Here is a 6,000-nt window from a genome sequence, read left to right as displayed (position 1 = left end):
ACTTTATTTTCTTTTTGCTCGTTGTTAGGAAAAATAAAGAAAAAAAAAATCAGCTCATACAACTTGCTGGAGTTGTCTGCATTTGAATCCCAGACTATGAACGGACATCAGAGTGCCCTTATGATGTTTTGCACAAAGGCTCAGTGTTCACGGCTCTACTCAGAAACCCAAAATAGCATTCAGTAAGCAGTGACATACTGAGGGTCTTGGTACTAAAAGCACAAGCGTCTGGGCTCAGAGCAGTGTGGCACATGTAAGGTTTGGTGAGAGGCCTGTGAAGCAAAACTCAGAACAATCTCTCCTACTATTCCTCATGCATTTCACGAGAATTTTGAATTTCAGTTTCTGCAGAACTCACTGAACTTGAAGATACACAGGTAAGAATTTGATAATCAGGCATGTACTGAGTATATAAATTACTTCGTAATGAAGATAGGACCAAAAAGTAGTTGAAAAACTCTTTGCTACTTTATGCTTCATAAAGAAAAAAATTCTAAAAAATTTTAAACTATGACACGTATATTGAACATTCTCTAAAACAAAGATTGGTAAGAGCAATTCTCCACCTCTGCAGTTCAGACTGAGAAAAATAAAAGATGCTGATATTTAGAACATTTGAAAAGTTAAGTTTCTTGGGAGGAATGTAGGACTCTTGCATCTTTTTCTTTCTCCAGGATTTTATTTCTTAATTTTTTAATGTATTTACCTCTGTGCTATGAGATGCTATGAGCAGTAAAGTTACCAATCTTAAAGATATAAGAAAAATATTTATTTACAGAGTAAATATTTTTATAATAAATTATTTCTTAGTTAAATGTTACTATGCAGCTTTCCACATATCTGAGTAAAACTAGATGTTTCTTTGAAGGGCAATCTATTACTAATGTTGAAATATTACTATTTTATTTTCTTCCTCTTGGCAAGTTTTTTCAGCTATCAAACTTTCTATTGACTCTTGAAAATTCTTAAGGTGAGAAAGCTTAAGTAATTAAGAATGTTATAAAAATAATGCTAATAAAAGTGAGATATTGAGCATATTATAAATATAAACCCATACACATCCAAACATGTACACATTAATTTGCAATCCATATATCCACTAAATGAAATAATAAGGCTAATTCATCAAATATCAAATATATAAAACTTAAGAAAATGCAAAATGTGTAAGACATTTAGTATTATTTCACTTCTAATTTTTAACAAATAATTTGATTGAATCATAATTTTAAATAAAAGATTTTAGTGTAAATTTGCCAAAAAGATTTAATAAATCTGTAACTAGCACATGAAAAAAACAAAAGAGGTTAACAACAAAAATACATAAATAGAATGGCAAATGTTTTCTCTAGGTTATATAAATTCATATTTTAGGTTTTTTTAAATTAACAAGTTTATGAGTTTTTTTAAATTAATGTATCTGGAGAGAAGACATTATTTATATAAAATTTTTGCAAATTTAGTAATATATATTTATATTTTGGATCCATTTGCAATATCAAGTAATACAATAAATTAATACATTCATTTAATATTCTTTATTCCAAAGTCTAGATACTTTAAATGTTTAAGTACCACTAGTATGAAAATACACATACTTAAAATTTTTAGTTTGAAAGTATTTAAATTGCAGTATAATCTGAACGTTTCTGTTCACCAAATATTGTAACCAATAAAAATATTTTAAAAAAATAATAAATGTTGCAAAATTTAAAATCTAGATTTATTCAATTTTTAAAAATAACCAGTTTATGAAATCTAGAAATTGTTTGATCTCGTATTATTTATATGTGTTTTCTACTTTACAAAGGCTTTTTAACAATGACTGAAATGAACCAGGTCATTTTGTAAGCTATGTTTGCCTTTTACAGTTTCAATTTTAGTATGCTCTTTACTTGTGCCTTTTGATGCTTAAACACATAGGCACTTTTACACAAATTTGTAGACTCTTAAAGCGTATATTACCCACTTTCGTTTTTTTGTATTGTTTTGTTTTCCCCTTTGGAATCTTTCTAAGGTATTTATCCCCAGGAAGTTATTTAAATAATTCAACTAAATTTTCATTAGTTGAAGATGCTTTAAAATGATGTGCACAAATGCCTTCCATGTGTTCTTAAGAAACCTGGCCTGTCTTTCATGAATTTGTCATAATTTGGCTGCATATAACTTAATAAATGATAATCAGTAAGTAAATAAAAATTGATTCTGAATTTTTTGCTACTCAACATGTACCCTTTAAACATTCTAAGTGTTATAAAGTAGTATTTAACATGTTATTGAGTAGCAATGCAATAGAAATAAATATGTTACACAGTTTAAAAGAACATATTGATCTTTTCATAAACCTTTCTTTTGACTGGGATTTATTGCTACTGACCTAATGTTTGAGAACCATGCTGATGAATATGAGAAAATAGAACTTTTATATTTTGTTGTCATGATGACTTGCTTTAATAACCATGATCTTCCAATATCTGTATCTTTGCTTTGGCATAACAGATTGAGGATGAAACATAAACAAATATGGAACTTAGTAACCTATATGAGTCCTTTCTTTCTTGATAGCTCACAGATTTGAGAAATGAATGAGCTACTTTTACCATAATGACTGGAAAGATGTTTGACCCTTTTTTTTTAAGACTGATTCCATTAGAGAGTTTCTCACCACCATTCAATTGAAAGAATCCAGCTAACATGCTCTAAAAACTCCCTTTTCACAAAAATCAATTTTCTTTTTGAAATTAAAGTTAAGAAATCAAGGGAAAATGGCAGCTATAGGCAGCTTCAACAGCCTGTCCTTCCACATAAACATCAAAAAACTGAGAAAAATTCTCAGAATCATCTTTGTCAGACTCTAAGAGAAACAGTTAAAGGCTAGAACAGCCAAGTGGATGGTTATCTGAGGCTGGGTGGAAGAGGTGTTACTGGGAGTGAGTGCTTAGTGATTATCCTGTACTCATTTTAAGTGTTAAGTACTGTGAAACTAGAATTTTAGTAGCTGTACAACTGAGTGCACTGGATTCCACTGAATTATATATCTTAATATTGTGTTATAGAAAAGTCTGTGTTTTATATTCTTCCATAATAGACCTGATAAAATATGAAATGTAAATAACCCAACATTTATTAAATAAATTAAATTCTGACAAACTCCAAGTCCAGATGGTTTTTGTAATAAATTTATCAAATATTGAAGGAAGAACAAAATTCCTTAAAATATTATCCAAAAAAAAAAAAAAATGCAACAATGCAAAGAATAATATGCCATGACCAAGTAAAGTTTAGCTTGAGAATGCAAGCTTATGTTAATACTCAAAAATCATTCAGTGGAGATCACCATGCTAACAGACTACGGAGAAAAAAACATGATTTCAATAACTGCAGAGATAAGTCCATAGAAATATATAACATCCGTCATGAAATTAGTACCCTGAGGGGGAGGGTATAGTTCTGTGGTAAAGCACCTGCCTAGCATGCATGATGTCCTGGGTTCAATCCCCGGTACCTCCACCAAAAGTAGTAAATAAATAGATAAACCTAATTACCTCCTCTCCACCTGAAAAAAAAAAACTAACAATTAAAAAACAAATTAAATTTAAATTTTAAAAAATAAAAAAAAAAGAAATTAGTAACCCGAAAAGATTCCCCCAAGACTGGCATGTAGGCAACTTTGATGCTTTTTCTCAGGACATAGCTATGAGTGTATACTTGAGTCAAAAAGGCAGAAATGCAGGTAGGTAGCCACTGGCCATCAAAATGGATAGAGACCATCATAACCAGAAGAAAAGCTAAGACACAAATCCTGGGAACAAATCTTTATTTCCACTCAGATATTGGAAACAGTCTACCTTACTTAAAACAGACAAATGAGCAACATAACAATTCGCCTTCGAGAGAAATACTGTGAAAGGTAGTAAAAAATATTCAGAATCATCAAAAGATGTCTTAAAGTTAAAGCAAAACATAATTTTCAGAGACTCTGCCTTGGCATAGCAAGTCAAGTTTGAAATGTTATTATAGGACAGTGACGTGTCAGTATACAAGATCAGTACATTTTATCTGTTTCTTCCTTCTAAGAATTTTCATGGTAAATGAATTTTGTAAATTAGCATGGTAGTTCATTAAAGTGGGAATAATTTTGGTGCATCAGTTACAGCTAAAAATAACCTAGGTAATTTTCTCTAAGTGCAAAATTTAGAAATGTCATTCCTGTGAAAATGAGCAAATTATACATAAATCATAGGAAAGGAAAATGTCGCCATTTTTCTGCCTTTAAGTTGGATTATAGCTGAATTGTTTTCAAGAGCTTGCCATCTATTTTATTCTTAAAAATCTGTAGTGGAGCATCTGTGACCTCCTTTGATAAATAGATAATACCATCAGATTCAGTGATAAATAGAAGATATAACCTGAACACTAAAAAAGATAAAGAGAAAAAGATATGGATGCATCTTTTGTTTGAAATTTTAATGGTACTGTTTGTCATTAAGCAAATACTTTTTGACAGTGCTTGAAATTGGTCTTGAATTAGTAAAGAAAAATGTAACACTTTCTCCAAAGGTGTTAGATGAAAAATAAAAGGGCCACAATGTAGCTTTTCAACTGAATGTGAATCCGCTTCTTCTAATTTGTACTGTCATCTTTGGGGCCATTTAAAAACATTGGTTTCTCTTTGGTTATTTATTTTCTGTCCTTATCCATTGACTACAGAATATAACAATTCTGTAGGCATATCAGGATTTTACTCCAAATTTACTGGCTTATAATAAAGAAGCATATGTGTTTATACACAAGCATGCACATATATACATATACACGTATGTGTGTCTATATATTTGTCTATGAACAAATTTCAAATTTACATATATATACTCATTCGATCATTTTAAAACCACACACATTAATCTGTTAAAATGGTGTGCCATTTTATAGAGTAGATTTACTCAAGTGAGAGTTTTAGATTGGAGGCTGGTTTCATTCAGTGAAAGAAATAACACAGTGAGTATGTGAAATGAGGAATAAAGCATAATTATTTTTATGTGGGACTTGGACACTGAAATGTCTCTTGGAAAGTAGGTTTATGGATCAGGAAAGAGATGCACATGGACTGTACAGACTGCTTTGTGTTGCTCCGCTCTACAGCTGTTAACCAAAGCCACAAAATCAGGAGATAAATGGATAGAATGAAAGAAAAAGGTTTCTCAAGAATGGAACTTCAGAGTTTAAGAAATAGATCAATAAAATGAAACAGATTCTTGAGGTGGAAGAGAAACACAAAAGTGTGTGGAGCTTTGCAAGCCAAATAAAGGGAGAATTTTTAAAAGGAAGCGTAGTTATGGTGAAGGCAACAATGTGCCATGCCACTGTACAGTTAATCTCCAAAAGAAAAAAGAGAGAGAGAAAAGTATTTATTGAATTTTGTTACAGAAATAAAGGGGATCCCTCTTGATCTCCATGGACTGGTTGCATTGTAGTACTAGGGGGAAAGCCAGCCAGATTTGCCCTTTTTCTGTAGATTGGATGTGGAGACAGAGACTGCACGTTTATTCTGTAACAATATTTCCCCTCCATTTCTTTGAGATTACTTTTGGATGTTGTGTCTTTTGAATTAATCCGCTTATTTTCTGATGTTTTCTATCCAATTATCTATATCCATTCCTTGTTATCCTACTTTCTAAGAGATTTTCTCAAACTCACCTTTAACCATTCCCACACCTTTTTTTAAAAAGTGGCCATAAGAGTGGACTGCATTAGATATTCTTCTGACAATGACTAAGGTGATTGATTTAGAGACCCCCAAATATTACAGCTTTTTACTTGAGGATATATGTTTCTTTATTAAAGAAAATTGGAAGGGAGTTAGGTAGATATATTTCAACTTACAAGTTAATAGAATCAACTTTTCTAAATCTATATTTAGTTGTGACAATGGCACTGTAAGGGAATGGTTTTAACGTTCTGATCCTATCTATCTACAAAGTATCTTAGGTCTCATAACTA

General features: G+C 31.1%; 1 protein-coding gene across 5 annotated transcripts in view; it reads left to right on the top strand.

Annotated features, from left to right (window-relative positions):
* The first annotated feature begins 211 nt into the window (after positions 1-211).
* CDH19 (cadherin 19) overlaps positions 212-6,000 on the top strand; it is a 73,528-nt gene continuing 67,739 nt past the window's right edge. For 4 of the 5 annotated variants that reach the window (XM_074355160.1, XM_074355159.1, XM_045510594.2 and 1 more), the window contains exon 1: positions 213-377. The gene's annotated coding sequence lies outside the window, so the exon portion shown is untranslated. Of the gene's footprint in view, positions 378-6,000 lie in introns of all 5 variants that reach the window. The other variant, XM_074355161.1, reaches the window with a different exon arrangement.

Source organism: Camelus bactrianus, chromosome 30 (assembly GCF_048773025.1).
Source record: "Camelus bactrianus isolate YW-2024 breed Bactrian camel chromosome 30, ASM4877302v1, whole genome shotgun sequence".
In the NCBI taxonomy this organism is placed as follows: domain Eukaryota; kingdom Metazoa; phylum Chordata; class Mammalia; order Artiodactyla; family Camelidae; genus Camelus; species Camelus bactrianus.
Note: the sequence above shows the minus strand (reverse complement) of the source record. Positions and strands in the feature narration are given on the sequence as shown.